The 19,439-nt window shown below is 44.1% G+C and overlaps 1 protein-coding gene across 3 annotated transcripts in view; it reads left to right on the top strand.

Annotated features, from left to right (window-relative positions):
- LOC140480839 (meiosis-specific coiled-coil domain-containing protein MEIOC-like) overlaps positions 1-19,439 on the top strand; it is an 81,144-nt gene that overhangs the window by 21,732 nt on the left and 39,973 nt on the right. For 2 of the 3 annotated variants that reach the window (XM_072576308.1, XM_072576309.1), the window contains one exon: positions 19,230-19,358. The gene's annotated coding sequence lies outside the window, so the exon portion shown is untranslated. Of the gene's footprint in view, positions 1-19,214; positions 19,359-19,439 lie in introns of all 3 variants that reach the window. The other variant, XM_072576307.1, reaches the window with a different exon arrangement.

Genomic DNA, 19,439 nt, shown 5'->3' with positions numbered 1-19,439 from the left:
TTCCAAGGTCTGTTTGTTCAACAACACTCCCTAGAACCTTACCATTAAGTGTATCAGTCCTGCTAAGATTTGCATTCCCAAAATGCACCTCAAATTTATCTAAATTAAACTCCATCTGCCACTCCTCACCCCATTGACCCATCTGATCAAGATCCTATTGTAATCTGAGGTAACCTTCTTCGCTGTCCACGACACCTCCAATTTTGGTGTCATAGAACATAGATCAATACAGCACAGAACAGGCCCTTCGGCCCACGATATTGTGCCGAACTTCTATCCTAGATTAAGCACCCATCCATGTACCTATCCAAATGCCGCTTAAAGGTCGCCAATGATTCTGACTCTACCACTCCCACGGGCAGCGCATTCCATGCCCCCACCACTCTCTGGGTAAAGAACCCACCCCTGACATCTCCCCTATACCTTCCACCCTTCACCTTAAATTTATGTCCCCTTGTAACACTCTGTTGTACCCGGGGAAAAAGTTTCTGACTGTCTATCTATTCCTCTGATCATCTTATAAACCTCGATCAAGTCACCCCTCATCCTTCGCCGTTCCAACGCGAAAAGGCCGAGAACTCCCAACCTATTCTCATACGACCTATTCTCCATTCCAGGCAACATCCTGGTAAATCTTCTCTGCACCCTCTCCAAAGCTTCCACATCTTTCTAAAGTGAGGCGACCAGAACTGCACACAGTACTCCAAATGTGGCCTAACCAAAGTCCTGTACAGCTGCAACATCACTTCACGACTCTTGAATTCAATCCCTCTGCTAATGAACAATAATACACCATAGGCCTTCTTACAAACTCTATCCACCTGAGTGGCAACTTTCAAAGATCTATGTACATAGACCCCAAGATCCCTCTGTTCCTCCACCTGACTAAGAACCCTACCATTAACCGTGTATTCCGCATTCTTATTTGTTCTTCCAAAATGGACAACCTCACACTTGGCAGGGTTGAACTCCATCTGCCACTCCTCAGCCCAGCTCTGCATCATATCTAAGTCCCTTTGCAAACGACAAATGCCCTCCTCACTGTCCACAACTCCACCTATCTTCGTATCATCTGCAAATTTACTGACCCACCCTTCGACTCCCTCATCCAAGTCATTAATAAAAATTACAAACAGCAGAGGACCCAGAACTGATCCCTGCGGAACTCCACTTGTAACTGGGCTCCAGGCTAAATATTTACCATCTACCACCACTCTCTGACTTCGACCGGTTAGCCAGTTTTCTATCCAATTGGCCAAATTTCCCTCTATCCCATGCCTCCTGACTTTCCGCATAAGCCTACCATGGGGAACCTTATCAAATGCCTTACTAAAATCCATGTACACTACATCCACTGCTCTACCCTCATCCACATGCTTGGTCACCTCCTCGAAGAATTCAATAAGACTTGTAAGGCAAGACCTACCCTTCACAAATCCGTGCTGGCTGTCCCTAATCAAGCAGTGTCTTTCCAGATACTCATAAATCCTATCTCTCAGTACCCTTTCCATTACTTTGCCTACCACAGAAGTAAGACTAACTGGCCTGTAATTCCCGGGGTTATCCCTATTCCCTTTTTTGAACAGGGGCACAACATTCGCTACTCTCCAGTCCCCTGGTACCACCCCCGTTGCCAGTGAAGACGAGAAGATCATTGCCAACGGTACTGCAATTTCCTCTCTTGCTTCCCACATAATCCTAGGATATATCCCGTCAGGCCCGGGGGACTTGTCTATCCTCAAGTTGTTCAAAATGTCCAACACATCTTCCTTCCTAACAAGTATCTCTTCTAGCTTAACAGTCCGTTTCACACTCTCCTCTTCAACAATACGGTCCCTCTCGTTCATAAATACTGAAGAGAAGTACTTGTTCAAGACCTCTCCTATCTCTTGCGACTCAATACACAATCTCCCACTACTGTCCTTGATCGGACCTACCCTCGTTCTCGTCATTCTCAGGTTTCTCACATACGCATAAAATGCCTTGATCCTATCCGCCAAGGCTTTTTCATGCCCTCTCTTAGCTCTCCTAATCCCTTTCTTCAGGTCCCTCCTGGCTATCCTGTATCCCTCCACTGCTCTGTCTGAACCCTGTTTCCTCAACCTTATGTAAGCCTCCTTCTTCCTCTTTAATAGACATTCAACCTCCCTCGTCAACCAAGGCTCCCTCACACGACCATTTCTTTCCTGCCTGATAGGTACATACATATCAAGGGCACGTCGTATCTGCTCCTTGAAAAAGTTCCACATTTCCACCACATCCTTCTCTGACAGCCTATGCTCCCAACTTATGCTCCTCAAATCCTGTCTTACAGCATCGTAATTTCCCTTCCCCCAATTGTAAAATCTACCTTGTTGTGCGCACCTATCTCTCTCCATAACCAAGGTGAAAGTCACAGAATTGTGGTCACCATCTCCAAAATGTTCACCCACTAACAAGCCCATCACTTTTCCCGGTTCATTACCGAGTACCAAATCCAATATGGTCTCCCCTCTGGTTGGACAATCTACATACTGAGTTAGAAAAGCTTCCTGGACACACTGCACAAACACCGCCCCATCCAGTCTACTTGATCTAAAGAGCTTCCAATCAATATTTGGGAAGTTGAAGTCGCCCATGACTACGACCCTGTGGCTTCTGCACCTTTCCAAAATCTGGTTCCCAATCTGTTTCTCCACATCTCTGCTGCTATTGGGGGGCCTATAGTAAACACCCAACAAGGTGACTGCACCTTTCCTGTTTCTGACTTCAGCCCATACTACCTCCAAAGGCAGATCCCTCTCAAACTTCCTTTCTGCAGCCGTTATACCATTTCTAATTAGCAATGCCACCCCCCCTCCTTTTTCACTACCCTCCCTAATCTTACTGAAACATCTGTAACCAGGAACCTCCAACAGCCATTCCTGTCTCTCATCTATCCACGTTTCCGTGATGGCCGTGACGGTCCCGGGTACCGATCCACGCCTTAAGTTCACCCACCTTATTTCTGATACTCCTTGCGTTGAAGTATATGCACTTGAGCCCATCTCTGTGTCTGCATGTATTCCCTGTCAGTGCTACCTTCTCCACAGCCTCCCTACAGTCTTGGACATCCTGACACACAGCTAGCCTACTTGCTGGACTACAAGTCCGGATCCCATCCCCCTGCCAAATTAGTTTAAACCCCCCCCCCCCCCCCCCCCGAAGAGTGCTAGCAAACCTACCCCCCAAGATATTGGTGCCCTTCTGGTTCAGGTGCAACCCGTCCTGTTTATACAGGTCCCACCTTCCCCAGAATGCAGTCCAATTGTCCAAATACCTGAAGCCCTCCCTCCTACACCATCCTTGCAGCCACGTGTTCAACTGCACTCTCTCCCTATTCCTTGCCTCACTGTCACGTGGAACCGGCAACAACCCAGAGATGACGACTCTGTCTGTCCTAGCTTTTAGCTTCCAGCCTAACTCCCTGAGCTCTTGAATGACTTCCCCACCCCTCTTCCTACCTATGTCGTTGGTGCCAATGTGTACCACGACTTCTGGCTGCACACCCTCCCCCTTAAGGATTCTGAAGACACGGTCCGAGACGTCTCACCCTAAATTTATGTTCTCTAGCTCTGGACTACCCCACTCCAGGGAAAAGACTTTGTCTATTTATCCTATCCATGCCCCTAATGATTTTATACACCTGTATGAGGTGTCATCTGTAAACTTACTAACTATACCTCTTCTGCTGACATCTAAATCATTTTTATATATGACAAAATATGGTGGACCCAGCACCGATCCTTGTAGCACTGTACTGGTCACAGGCCTCCAGTATGAAAAATAACCGTCCACTACCATCCTCTGTCTTCTACCTTTGAGTCAGTTTTGTATCCAAATGGCTAGTTCTCCCTGTATTTCATGAGAGCTAACCTTACTAACCAGAGCCTTGTTGAATGCCTTACTGAAGTCCATATAGATCACGCCAACTGCTCTACTCTCATCTATCTTCTTTGTTACTTGTTCACACAACTTAATCAAGTTTTTGAGACATGATTTCCCATGCACAAAGGCATGTTGACTACCCTAATCAGTCCTTGTCTTTCCGAATACGTGCAAATCCTGTACCTCAGGATTCCCTCTAACAATATGCTCACCACCGACGTCATATTTGTTGCATTCCATGAGAGTATCCTTGACAGAATAACACCCAAGTTCCTTTCTCTTGCTTATATCGAATATATACATGATACATGTAGCTGCAGATTTTTAAATGTCTTAATGGACTCCATCCTATTCTCGACTTCATCTTATAAAATGGAACAATCAAAGGAGCTCCCTTTCCTGTACATCCCTGTTGAGAAATTGGCAAAGAGGTTGTCTAGTAAAAGTTTTTAAAAAGTACTTTGATGAGCCCTGTGTCATAACATTCAAGTCTATGGAACTAATGTGGAAAAGTGGCATTAGCGTAGGTTGTAGTCTGTTTTTGGTTGTGTAAACACAATGAGCTAAAGGGCTTTTTACATACTATATGATTCTGTAAACCTATCATCACTTGTATATGTGTTTCACACAGTATAAGATTGGCCTTATCATCAACTTTATAAATCAGGCCTGAGCCATTGGTTCACAGTGTACGTTTAATGTTGAAATAGGGTGCACCAAAACTATCTTGTGGGATAATTGCTTCACTGATCAGGTAATTTCTTAATTTACTGATGAGGTTCACATCCTATTAAGTTGATTTACATTCCAAGATGTGCCAGTGGAAGGGATGGGCAACCTTAATGTCCCCTGGCCACAAGAGCGGGAGAGATGGTCCCCTGACTGCGAGAGTGAGAGTGACATCTCTGGGCTGCAAGATCTTAATGGAGAGAAGAGTTCCTGGGCCATGAGAGCTGAAAAAGCATTAAACTGCTTCTGCAGTTGAAGGAGAATTGTCATTTGAGTAGCAAATTAAAGTCAAGAAACAAATGACACAGGAATTGAATGCCTGTAAATGAGTGTGCGTGTAAAGGGGTATAAGTCCGTGAGGTGTGTGTGTGTGTGTGTGTCCGCGTCCGCGCGCGCGGTCACCTGTATTATTATCACATGCACCTAAGGTCCCGGTTGAGGCGATCCCCATGGGTGCCGAACTTGGCTATCAACCTCTGCTCGGCCACTTTGCGTTGTTGCCTGTCCCTTTCTATATTTTTTCCCCTCTCCCCCTAAATTTATGCCCTCTAGCTCTGGACTACCCCACTCCAGGGAAAAGACTTTGTCTATTTATCCTATCCATGCCCCTAATGATTTTATACACCTGTATGAGGTCACCCCCTCAGCTTTGGATGCTCCAGGGAAAACAGCCCCAGCCTGTTCAGTCTTTCCCCTATAGCTCAAATCCTCCAACCCTGGCAACATCCTTGTTAATCTTTTCTGAACCCTTTCAAGTTTCACAACATCCTTCTGATAGGAAAGAAACCAGAGTTGCACTCAATATTCCAACAGTGGCCTAACCAATGTCCTGTACAGCCGCAACATGACCTCCCAACTCCTGTACTCAATACTCTGACCAATAAAGGAAAGCATACCAAGTGCCTTCTTCACTATCCTATCTACCTGCGAATCCACTTTCAAGGAGCTATGAACCTGCACTCCAACATCTCTTTGTTCAGCAACACTCTCTAGGACCTTACCATGAAGTGTACAAGTCCTGCTAAGCTTTGCTTTCCCAAAATGCAGCACCTTGCATTTATCTGAATTAAACTCCATCTGCCACTTCTCAGCCCCTTGGCCCATCTGATCAAGATCCTATTGTAATTAGAGGTAGCCTTCTTCACTGTCCACTACACCACCAATTTTGGTGTCATCAGCAAACTTACTAACTACACCTCTTGTGCTCACATCCAAATAATTTATATAAATGATGAAAAGTAGAGGACCCAGCAGCAATCCTTGTGCCACTCCACTGGTCACCGGCCTCCAGTCTGAAAAACAACCCTCTAGCACCAACCTCTGTCTTCTACCTTTTGAGCCAGTTCTGTATCCAAATGGCGAGTTCTCCTTTTATTCCATGAGATCCAACCTCCTTTATCAGTCTCCCATGTGGAACTTGTCGAACGCCTTACTGAAGTCCACATAGATCACATCTACTGCTCTGCCCTCATCACTCCAATTTGTTACTTCTCCCAAAAACTCAATCAAGTTTGTGAGACATGATTTCCCACGCACAAAGCCATGTTGACTATCCCTAATCAGTCCTTTCCTGTCCCTCAGGATTCCTTCTAACAACTTGCCCACCATTGACGTCAGGCTCACTGGTCTATTGTTCCCTGGCTTGTTCTTAACACCTTTCTTAAACAGTGGCACCACATTAGCCAACCTCCAGTCATCTGGCATCTCACCTGTGACTATCGATGATACAAATATCTCAGTAAGAGGCCCAGCAATCACTTCCCTAGCTTCCCACAGAGTTCGAGGGTACACCTGATCAGGTCCTGGGGATTTATGTGTTTCAGCACATCCAGCACTTCCTCCTCTGTAATATGGATATTTTTCAAGATGTCAAGATGTATTTCCCTACATTCTATATCTTCCATGTCCTTTTCCATAGTAAATACTGATGCAATAAACACGTTTAGTATCTCCCCCATTTCCTGCGGCTCCACACACAGGCCGCCTTGCTGATCTTTGAGGGCCTTATTCTCTCCCTAGTTACCCATTTGTCCTTAATGTATTTGTAAAGTCCCTTTGGATTCTCATTAACCCTATTTGCCAAAGCTGTGTCATGTCCCCTTTTTGCCCTCTTGATTTCTCTTTTAAGTGTACTCCTACTGCCTTTTATACTCTTCTAAGGATTCACTCGATCTATCCTGTCTATACCTGACATATGCTTCCTTCTTTTTCTTAACATCAATTTCTTTAGTCATCCAGCATTCCTTATACCTACCAGACTTTCCTTTCACCCTAACAGGAATATACTTTCTTCGGATTCTCGTTACCTCAGTTCTGATGGCTTCCCATTTTCCAGCTGTCCCTTTACCTGCGCCCAATCGGCTTTTGAAAGTTCTTGCCTAATACCGTCAAAATTGGCCTTCCTCCAATTTAGAATTTCAACTTTTAGATCTAGTCTATCCTTTTCCATTACTATTTTAAAACTAATAGAATTATGGTCGCTGGTCCCAAAGTGCTCCCCCACTGACACATGATTTAATTTCTGGATTAGTGGTGTTGGAAAAGCACAGCAGTTCAGGCACTCTGCGTGTATGCCTGATGAAGGGCTTTTGCCAGAAACATTGGTTTTCCTGCTCCTCGGATGCTGCCTGAACTGCTGTGCTTTTCCAACACCACTAACCCAGAATCTGGTTTTACCTACTTGATTTAATTTGTAAAAATATAAAACATAGGTACTAAGTTAGCCTAGAATATTGTTTTTAGAGCAGTAAGCTATTCTCTGGTCCTATGGATTGTTAAGATGCAAAGATAGCCTTTAGTGGAGTGATATACTGTTCCTGGATTAGTGGTACTGGAAGAGCACAGCAGGTCAGGCAGCATCCAAAGAGCAGCGAAATCGACGTTTCAGGCAAAAGCCTTTCATCAGGAATAAAGGCAGAGAGCCTGAAGTGTGGAGAGATAAGCTAGAGGAGGGTGGCGGTGGGGAGAAAGTAGCATAGAGTTCAGTAGGTGAGTGGCGGAGGGGATGAAGGTGATAGGTCAGGGAGGAGAGGGTAGAGTGGATAGGTGGAAAAGGAGATAGGCAGGTAGGACAAGTTTGGACAAGTCATGGGGACAGTGCTGAGCTGGAAGTTTGGCACTAGGGTGAGGTGGAGGAAGGGGAAATGAGGAAACTGTTGAAGTCCACATTGATGCCCTGGGGTTGAAGTGGTCCAAGGCGGAAGATGAGGCGTTCTTCCTCCAGGCGTCTGGTGGTGAGGGAGCGGCGGTGAAGGAGGCCCAGGACCTCCATGTCCTTGGCAGAGTGGGAGGGGGAGTTGAAATGTTGGGCCATGGGGCGGTGTGGTTGATTGGTGCCGGTGTCCAGGAGATGTTCCCTAAAGCACTTTGCTAGGGGGCACCCAGTCTCCCCAATATAGAGGAGACCGCATTGGGAGCAACGGATACAATAAATAATATTAATGGATGTGCAGGTAAACTTTTGGATGTGGAAGGCTCCTTTAAAGCCTTGGATAGAGGTGAGGGAGGAGGTGTGGGTGCAGGTTTTACATTTCCTGCAGTGGCAGGGGAATGTGCCAGGATGGGGGGGGCGGGGGGGGGGCGTGGACCTGACCAGGTAGTCACGGAGGGAACGGTCTTTGTGGAAGGCGGAAAGGGATGGGGAGGGGAATATATCCCTGGTGGTGGGGTCTTTTTGGAGATGGCGGAAATGTCGGCGGATGATTTGGTTTATGCGAAGGTTGGTAGGGTAGAAGTTGAGCACCAGGGGCGTTCTGTCCTTGTTACGGTTGGAGGGGTGGGGTCTGAGGGCAGAGGTGCGGGATGTAGACGAGATGCGTTGGAGGGCATCTTTAACCATGTGGGAAGGGAAATTGCGGTCTCTAAAGAAGGAGGCCATCTGGTGTGTTCTGTGGTGGAACTGGTCCTCCTGGGAGCAGATCCGGCGGAGGCGGAGGAATTGGGAATACGGGATGGCATTTTTGCAAGAGGTAGGGTGGGAAGAGGTGTAATCCAGGTAGCTGTGGGAGTCGGTGGGTTTGTAAAAAAATGTTAGTGTCAAGTCGGTCGTCATTAATGGAGATGGAGAGGTCCAGGAAGGGGAGGGAGGTGTCAGAGATGTTCCAGGTAAATTTAAGGTCAGGGTGGAATGTGTTGGTGAAGTTGATGAATTGCTCAACCTCCTCGCGGGAGCACGAGGTGGCGCCAGTGCAGTCATCAATGTAGCGGAGGAAAAGGTGGGGAGTGGTGCCGGTGTAATTATGGAAGATCAACTGCTGTACGCAGCCAACAAAGAGACAGGCATAGCTGGGGCACATATGTGTGCCCAAGGCTACCCCTTTGGTCTGGAGGAAGTGGGAGGATTCGAAGGAGAAATTGTTAAGGGTGAGGACCAGTTCGGCCAACACATTTGATGCTGCCTGACCTGCTGCGCTTTTCCAGCAATACATTTTCAGCTCTATCCTCCTGTTAGGCCTCCTTTTACCTGTTAGGCCTCCTGCATTGAAATAAATGCAGTTTAATTTAATCAGTCCTACCTTGTTTTTTGCTTTGTTCCTATTTAAATCCTCCTGAGCAGCTCGAGTAAATCTTCCTGCTAATATATTAGTCTCCTTACAACTTAGGTTCAATCCGTCCTTCTTGTATAGGTCACTTCTACCCCAGAAGTGATTCCAATGATTCAAAAATGTGGATCTTTCTCCCCTGCACCAATTCCTCAGCCACACAATCTTCTGCTCTATCCTCTTATTCCTCCCCTCACTAGCTTGTGACACTGGGAGCAATCCAGATGTTAATACCTTCCTGGATCTACTTTTTAAATTCCAGCGTAACTTCCTATATTCGCTCCTCAAAATCTCATTCTTATCTCTTCCTATTAATTCCAATCTATACAACAACCTCCTGCCTATCTCTCTCACCGTTGAGAATATTCTGCATCCAAGGAACAGGAGAATTGACGTTTCGGGCATCAGCCCTTCTTCATACACCTTTTCCAGCAATACATTTTCAGCTCTGATCTCCAGCATCTGCAGTCCTCACTTTCTCCTCCTAACAGGAGGATAGCAAATGTGGTTCCCTTGTTCAAGAAGGGGAGTAGGGATAACCCTAGTAACTATAGGCCGGTGAGTCTCACTTCTGTTGTGGGCAAGGTCTTAGAGAGAATTGTAAGGGATAGGATTTATGAACATCTGGATAGGAATAATGTGATCAAGGATAGTCAGCATGGTATTGTGAAGGGCAGATCGTGCCTCACAAACCTTATTGAATTCTTTGAGAAGGTGACTAAGGAGGTGGACGAGGGTAAAGCGGTAGCTGTGGTGTGTATGGATTTTAGTAAGGCGTTTGTTAAGGCTACTGCAAAAAATACGGAGGTATGGCATTGAGGGTGAGTTGGAGGTTTGGATTAGGAATTGGCTGGCTGGGCGAAGACAGAGGATAGTAGTTGATGGTAAAGGTTCATCTTGGAGTGCAGTTACTAGCAGTGTTCCGCAAGGATCTGTTTTGGGACCATTGCTGTTTGTCATTTTTATAAATGACCTGGAGGAGGGGCTAGAAGATTGGGTGAGCAAGTTTGCGGATGATACGAAAGTCGGTGGAGTTGTTGACAGTGAGGAAGGATTTGGCAGGTTACAGCGGGATATAGATAAGCTGCAGAGCTGGGCAGAAAGGTGGCAAATGGAGTTCAATGTAGCTAAGTATGAAGTGATTCACTTTGGTAAGAGTAACAAGAAGATGGGGTACTGGGCTAATGGTCGGATACTTGGTAGTGTGGATGAGCAGAGGGATCTTGGTGTCCATGTACACAGATCTCTGAAAGTTGCCACCCAGGTAAATAGTGCGGTGAAGAAGGCATATGGCGTACTGGCTTTTATTGGTAGAGGAATTGAGTTCCGGAGTCCTGAGGTCATGTTACAGTTGTATAAGACTCTGGTGCGGCCGCATCTGGAGTATTGTGTGCAGTTTTGGTCGCCATACTATATGAAGGATGTGGAGGCACGGAAACTGGTGCAGAGGAGGTTTACCAGGATGTTGCCTGGTATGGTAGGAAGATCGGATGAGGAAAGGCTGAGGCACTTGGGGCTGTTTTCATTGGAGAAATGAAGGTTTAGGGGTGACTTGATAGAGGTGTACAAAATGATTAGGGGTTTAGATAGGGTTGACCATGAGAACCTTTTTCCACATATGGAGTCAGCTATTATGAGGGGGCATAGCTTTAAATTAAGGGGTGGTAGGTATAGGACAGATGTTAGGGGTAGATTCTTTACTCAGCGAGTCGTGAGTTCATGGAATGCCCTGCTAGTGGCAGTGGTGGACTCTGCCTCTTTATGGGCATTTAAATGGGCATTGGATAGGCATATAGAGGATAGTGGGCTAGTGTAGGTTAGGTGGGCTTGGATCGGCGCAACATCGTAGGCCAAAGGGCCTGTACAGCGCTGTATTTTTCTATGTTCTATTTTTTCTATGTAAAGCAGATTAACTGAGGGCATGGTTGGAAACATGGGACAAGGACACCACAGCAATTACAGAGACATGACTCCGGGCTGGCCAGGACTCGCAGCTTAATGTTACAGGAGACTGATATGCTAGGAAGATTAGAAAGGGGAGAAAGAGAGAGAGAGTGGTGTTTTTGATTAAGGTTAACATTACTGCAGGACTTAGGGAGGATATTCCTGGGAATACGTCCAGGGAAGTTAGTTGGGTGGAATTGAGAAATTAGAAAGGCATTATCACCTTATAGACTCCCAGTAGTCAGCAAGAAATTGAGAAACAAATTTGGAAGGAGATCTTGTGAATAATAGAGGATTTTAATTTTCTAAACAGAGACTAGGACTGGCATAGTCTTAAGGGAGTGATATGGAGAGGAATTTAAGTGTGTGTAAAAACATTTTCTGATTCAGTATGTGGATGCATCTAGAGAAGGTGCAAAGCTTGACCTCCTCTTGGGAAATAAGGCAGGTCAAGTGACTGAAGTGTCAATGGGGAAGCACTTTGCAGCCACCGATCATAATTCTATTAGTTTTAAAATAGTGATGGAAAAGGATAGACCGGATCTAAAAGTTGAAATTTTAAATTGAAGGACGGCCAATTTTGATAGTATTAAACAAGAACTTTCAACAAGAAAGTTGATTGGGGGTATGTGTTTGTAGGTTAGGTAAAGAACAGCTGGAAAATGAGAAGCCTTCAAAAATGAGGGAGAGACCAGAGATAGTATGTTCCAGTTAGATTGAAGGAATAGACTGGTAGGTGTATGGAATGCTGGATGACTAGAGAAATTGAGGTTTTGGTCAAGCTAAGAAGAAAGTATATGTCAGGTATGGACAGCAGAGATTGAATGAATCCCTAGAAGAGTATAAAGGCAGTAGGAATATTCTTAAGAGGGATATCAAGAGGGCAAAAAGGGTATATGAACTACCTTTGGCAAATAGGGTTAAGGAGACTCCAAAGGGATTCTACAAATACATTAAGGACAAAAAGGTAACAAGGGAGAGAATAGGGCTCCTCAAAGATCAGCAAGGCTGTCTGTGTGAAACTGCAGGATATGGGTGAGATACTAAACAAGTATTTTGCACCAATGTTTACTGTGGAGAAGGACATGGAAGATAGACAACGTGGGGAAATAAATGGTGACATCTTGAAAAATGTCCAAATTACAGAAGAGGAGGTGCTGGATGTCTTAAATGCATGTAGGATATATCCCCCAGGACATAATCAAGTGTACCCTAGAACTGTGGAAAGCTAAGGAAGAGATTTCTGGACCCCTTGTTGAAATAGTTATATCATTGGTCACAGATGAGGTGCCAGAAGAATGGAGGTTAGCTAACGTTGTGTCTCTATTTAAGAAAATTGATGAGGAAAGCCAGGGAACTATAGGCCAGTGAGCCTGACATTGGTAATGGGCAAGTTGTTGGAGGGAATCCTGAGGGACAGGATGTACATGTATTTGGAAAGGCAAGGACTGATCAGGGATAGTCAACATGGCTTTGTCTGTGGGAAATCATGTCTCACAAACTTGATTGAGTTTTTTAAAGAAGTAACAGAGAGGATTGATGACGGCGGAGTGGTGGATGTGATCTTCATGGAGTCCAATAAGACGTTTGACAAGGTTTCTCATGGTAGACTGGTTAGCAAGATGAGATCACACAGAATACAAGGAGAACTAGGTATCTGATGTAGAATTGGCTCGAAGGTAGAAGGGTGGTGGTGGAGGGTTGCTTTTCAGACTGGAGGCCTGTGACCATAAGGATCGATGCTGCATCCACTGCTTTCTATCATTTATGTAAATGATTTGGATGTGAACATAGGAGGTATGGTTAGTAAGTTTGCAAATGATACTAAAGTTGAAGGTATATGAACAGTGAAGAAGGTTAACATCAGATGGTAATGGGATCTTGATCAGATGGGCCAGTGAGCCGAGGAGTGGCACATGGAGTTTAATTTAGATAAATGCGAGGTTCTGCATTTTGAAAAGGGAAATCAGGGCAAGACTCAATGGTAAGGTTCTGGGGATTGTTGCCGAACAAAGAGACCTTGGAGTTCGGGTTCATAATTTCTTGAAAGTGGAGTTGCAGGTAGATAGGATTGTGGAGAGATGCATGAGTAGTTGGGGAGCAGAGGGATACAGATGCTTAGGAATTAGGCGACAGGTTTAGACAGAGGATTTGGATCGGCTCAGGCTTGGAGGGTCGAATGGCCTGTTCCTCGGTTGTAAATTTTCTTTGTTCTTTTGTTCTTGAAGATGGCATTTGGTATGCTTTCCTTTATTGGTCAGTACATTGAGTCTCTGAGTTGGAAGGTCATGTTGCAGCTGTGCAAGACAATGGTTAGGCCACATTTGGAGTATTCTGTGCAATTCTGTTCTCCCTCCTGTAGGAAGAATTTTGTGAAACTTGAAAGGGTTCAGAAAAGATTTACAAAGGATGTTGCTAGAGTTGGAGGATATGAGCTGTAGAGAGAGGCTGAATAGGTGGGGCTATTTTCCCTGGAGTGTTGGAGATTCAGGGGTGACCTTATAGAGGTTTGTAAAATCATGAGAGGCATGGATAGGATAAGTAGACAAAGTCTTTTCCCTGGGGTGGGGGAATCCAGAACTAAAGGACATAGGTTTAGGGTGAGAGGGGAAAGATATAAAAGGGACCTAAGGGGCAACCTTTTCACGCAGAGGGTGGTACGTGTATGGAATGAGCTGCCAGAGGAAGTGCTGGAGGCTGGTACAATTGAGACATTTAAAAGGCATCTGGATGGGTATATGAATAGGAAGGGTTTCGAGGGATATGGGCCAAATGCTGGCAAATTGGACTAGATTAGGTTGGCATGGACTAGTTGGACCGAAGGGCCTGTTTCTGTGCTGCACATCTCTATGATTCTAAATGCAGACCTTGCCAGTAATATCCACAGATCTTGAAAGAAAAACTAAATACTTTCATCAATTCTTTTTGTTTTTCCTCCGTTTTGGATGGTACTGTCACCTACTGTGAATCTCTTGCTTTTCTGAATGCAGATAAAAAAGAAGCAATGGCGCTGATTCATGCCTTTAGTTTTGGTTGATACACAGTCCTTGTCATAGAGTCATAGAGATATACAGAACAGAACCAGACCCTTCGTCCATGCTGACCAGATACCCCATATAAATCGAGTCCCATTTGCCAGCATTTGGCCCATATCCCTCCAACCCAGGCAACACCCTTGTATAGAGTCTGAGAAGTTAGGGGAAGCCCTAAATGAGTTTTTTTTGCTTCTGTCTTTACTAAAGAAAAGGACCTTGTAGTGAATGAAACCATTGAGGAGCAGGTAAGCATGCTGGAACGGATAGAGATTGAGGAAGCTGATGTGCTGAAAATTTTGACAAACATTAAGATTGATAAGTTGCCAGGGCAGACCAGATTTGTCCTCGGCTGCTTTGGGAAACGAGAAATGTGTTTGCTTCGCCGCTTGCGAAGATCTTTGTATCCTCACTCTCCACCGGAGTCGTACCTGAGGACTGGAGGGAGGCAAATGTAATTCCTCTCTTCAAGAAAGGAAATAGGGAAATCCCCGGCAATTACAGACCAGTCAGTCTCACGTCTGTTGTCTGCAAGGTGTTAGAAAGGATTCTAAGGGATTGGATTTATGACCATCTGGAAGAGCATGGCTTGATTAAATGCAGTCAGCATGGCTTTGTGAGGGGCAGGTCATGCCTCACAAATCTTATTGAGTTCTTTGAGGATGTTACTAGACAAGTTAATGAGGGTCGAGCTGTGGATGTGGTGTATATGGGCTTCAGCAAGGCATTTAATAAGGTTCCCCATGGTAGTCTCGTTCAGAAGGTCAGGAGGAATGGGATACAGGGAAATTTAGCTGTCTGGATACAGAATTGGCTGGTCGACAGAAGACAGCAAGTGGTAGTGGAAGGAAGGTATTCTGCCTGGAAGTCAGCGGTGAGTGGTGCTCCACAGGGCTCTGTTCTTGGGCCTCTACTCTGTGTAATATTTATTATTAACTTGGATGAGGAGATTGAAGGATGGGTTAGCAAGTTTGCAGATGACACAGAGGTTGGAGGTGTTGTTGACAGTATAGAGGACTGTAGTAGGCTGCAGCGTGACATTGACAGGATGCAGAGATGGGTTGAGAGGTGGCAGATGGAGTTCAACCTGGATAAATGCGAAGTGATGCATTCTGGAAGGTCGAACTTGAAAGTTGAGTACAGGATTAAAGACAGGATTCTTGGCAGTGTGGAGGAACAGAGGGATCTTGGTGTGCAGGTACATAGATCCCTTAAAATTGCCACCCAAGTGGACAGGGTTGTTAAGAACGCATATGGTGTTTTGGCTTTCATTAACAGGGGGATTGAGTTTAAGAGCCGTGAGATCTTGTTGCAACTCTATAAAACTTTGGTTAGACCGCATTTGGAATACTGTGTCCAGTTCTGGTCGCCCTATTATAGGAAAGATGTGGATGCTTTGGAGAGGGTTCAGTGGAGGTTTACCAGGATACTGCCTGGAATGGAGGGCTTATTTTACGAAGAGAGGTTGACTGACCTCAGACTTTTTTCATTGGAAAAAAGAAGAAAGAGGGGGACCTAATTGAGATGTACAAGATAATGAGAGGCATAGATAGAGTTGATAGCCAGAGACTTCTTCCCAGGGCAGAAATTGTTAACACTAGGGGTCATAGTTTTAAGCTGTTTGGTGGAAAGATGTCAGAGGTGGGTTCTTTACGCAGAGAGTTGAGAGAGCATGGAATGCGTTGCCAGCAGCAGTTGTGGAAGTGAGGTCATTGGGGATATTTAAGAGACTGCTGGACATGCATATGGTCACAGAAATTTGAGGGTTCGTACATTAGGTTTACCTTACATGAGGATCAATGGTCGGCACAACATCGTGGGTTGAAGGGCCTGTTCTGTGCTGTACTGTTCTATGTTGTATGTTCTTAGGCCCAAACTGCTTTGTGCTGACCAAAATGTTGATCCATGCTAACCCACTTACCTGCACTTGGCCCATATCCTTCTAAACCCTTTCTATCCATATGTTTGTCCAAATGCCTTTTAAATCTTGTTAGTGTACCCACCGCAACTACTTCCGCTGGCTTAACATTCCATATGCGTACCACCCTGTGAAAAATAAAAAGTTGCCCCTCAGGCTCCTTTTATTCTTTCCCCTCTAATCTTAAACTGACGCCCTCTAGTCCTCGATTCCTCAACCCGGGGGTGAAAAAGACTGTGTGCATTCACCCTATCCATATCTCTCATGATCTTATACACTTGTATAAGATTCTCCCCTCCGTTTCCTATGCTTTAAAGAAAAATGTCCTAGCTTGTTCAACCTCTCCCTATAACTCAGACTTTTGAGTCTTGGCAACATCTTTGTAAATTTCTTCTACACTCTTTCCAGTTTAATAACCAATCTTGAATATTTTTCCTATAGCAAGGTGACCAAAACTGAACACCATACTCCAAGTGCAGCCTTACCAACATCCTGTGCAACTGCAATATAACTGCCTGATTTCTACACTCTGTGCACTGACTGATGAAGGCCAGTGTGCCACAGGTCTGCTTCACTGCCCTGTCTACGTGTGACTCCACTTTCAGGAACTGTGCACCTGAACTCCAAGATTCTTCTGTTTCACTACACTTTGTCTATCAATTTTTGTTTATGCTGTTTGGCATGAGAATACCCCTGTTTGTGACTTCACCAGGTTGACACCTCAACTTTGTGAACATTCAATAATTAAACTCCCATGTAGTTGATTGAGCCATTTAATTTAAGCCATGGAATCACTTAAGTGTTATGTTGAGGAAAGAGGCCATTTGGCTCATCGGACCTGTGCCAGTTCATTAAATGCGTCAATCTCCTGCTTCTTCCACTCACCTTTGCATTTTATTTTTATCTGAGTAATCATCCATATTCTTAACTACTCACTGAGTGAAAATGATTTTGCCAGAATGGGTGAAAGTTTGAAGTTGATGCTTTAAGATTCAGTGCTGAGATCATTACAGGCAATCTCTGGGTTGCGAATGGGTTCCATTCCTGAGTCACACAGTGCAGAACATTAAAAAGCAGCCATTCATAAGTACAGGAAATAGTCATGTGTCAGGTATTTAAAATTGCACCCAAGTAGGGGTATGCTCTTAAATTGGGGACCCCTGTGCTGTTTCTAAGTTACATACCATGGAATAAAAAATTTGATGTAAGTTGTAGTAAACTATGCAGACATTATTAAATTAGGAGTAGTGGAATAAAAGGATTCACCTTAGAAATTATAGTAGGGGTTGGACAAAATATGTGAATCGGCAAAAGAAAAGGCAGATTAAATGAAATGCGGAGAAGTGCAAAATGGTCCACATTGAAACAAAAAAGCACAATGCATGCTCCAAGATTGTGTTGAAATATTTGTGGATGGTATTGAAATTGTTGAAATGGTTCTAATCATTAGTAATTACAATTAAATGGATAGACTGGAGAATCTGTTTTCTTTTCAAGCAAAAAGATCTACATGGAGATTTGATAAAGCAAGTTAAAATGATTTAGTGTTTAGGTAGAACAAACAACGAGCAATTGTTTTCAGTGGCTGAAAGTTTGATGAACCAGAGGATACAGTTGTAAGATGTTTAGCAAAAGAATGAGAGACTTTTATAATGCAACAAAGTGGTTAGTGTTCGGACTACACTGATATAGGGTGGTGTTGGTACAAGTTCAACAGCTGTATTCAAAAGACACTTGAATAAAAACTCGAAGGACAAGAAAGCCTAAAGATTTGGAAAAAGCCCTGGGGAATGGGACCAAGTGGATTGTTCTTCGCAAGAACCAGCAAGTACCTGGTTGGCTGTAAGTTATTCAAACAAAAATAAAATAACTGCAGACTCTGGAAATCTGAAACAAGTAGAAAATACTTGAAAAGCTCAGCAGGCCTAGCAACATTTGTGAAAGAGAGAAACAGAGTTAATGCTTTGAATCTGATGGGACTTTCCTTCAGAACTTCAGGTTCTTTGTTCTTCTTGCCAACTGTATAACCTCACATTTTCCCACATTATATCCATCTGCCAAGTTTTTGACCATTTGTTTAACCTGTCCATATCCATCTGCTGAATCTTTGTATCATCCTCACCACTTGCCTTCTCACCAACTTGGTGTCATCCACAAATTTGACTGCAGTATATTCCATTTCCTCAAGCAGGTCATTAATATATATTGTAAGTAATTGTGGTCCCAGCACTGATCTTTGTGGTACTTCACTAGTTACAGTTTGCCATCCTGAAAATGTCCCCTTTATCCCAACGCTGTCTTCTACTAGTTAACTAACCTTCTCTCACTGCTAGTAAACAGCCTCCAATACCATGGGCTTTACCTTACTAACTAGCCTAATGTGTGCTACCATATCAGACACCTACTGAATCCAATCTGAGGGAGGTATTTAGATGGTGCTACATGAGGGGGAAAGTAAGTTAAACTAAAATGTTACTTTAAACTCTATTGGTTTAAAACTGGTTTAATAATGCATTGACAGATGTGTGTGAACCATATACAGCACAATGAAGTCTTGTTATCAACTGTCAGAAATGCTCTCAATACCAGGACCACTCCAGAATGTAAAGATAACCCTTTCTCTTTGCTATTAAGATTATTTTCTTGACTCCACTCCCCAGGGCCTTTCATTTGAATACTGGTCCCTCCTATTTAACTAATCGAAATGAAATTGTCTTTAACCTTACCTCAAACTCTAGCTACATCTCTACTTGTTTCCCTGGCAACTGTCTGTTAAACCAGATTTTTCCAATTTTCTTTTAATTCATGGGATGTGAGTCACGTTGACCAGGCTTGCATTTATTGACTGCATCTAATTGCCCTTGAGTTGGTACTACAGAAGACCTATGGAGGCAGGGAGAGGAAACCATGGGAAAAGAGCTACTTGTGCCTCCAATTTCATGATTCTAAAATTTCAGTTGTGCAGACCCGACTCCCACTTTGGGCACCCTGCTGAATAAAATAAGATCTGTTGCTGTAAAGTGGTTGTAATTTAAAGATTCTGTGCAATAGGTGCTTTAATTTCTGAAGTAAAGATTAGTTTTAATGACAGTTGTAGGTCATCATATTATTAATCAGTCTTTGTTTGTTTTCAAAAACATTCAGTTTTTGTGTTTTTAGCCTGAACCTACTTCAACGTTTGTAAGTCCTTACATTGATGGCAATGATACTGATGTGGAAAAGGGATCTGAATTTCTCTACAAGAAATTGGTCTGTTCAGCTTCCTCCTTCAGTCATCATTAATCACAGGTATGGTATAATTATTTAAGCTAAAAACTGAAAAGTCATTATCAAGTTTACTCTGGCTGATGTAGGCTGTGGGAATGTTGG

The sequence above is a fragment of the Chiloscyllium punctatum genome, chromosome 8, assembly GCF_047496795.1.
Source record: "Chiloscyllium punctatum isolate Juve2018m chromosome 8, sChiPun1.3, whole genome shotgun sequence".
Lineage (NCBI taxonomy): Eukaryota > Metazoa > Chordata > Chondrichthyes > Orectolobiformes > Hemiscylliidae > Chiloscyllium > Chiloscyllium punctatum.
This window is presented reverse-complemented; position numbering and strand designations above follow the sequence as displayed.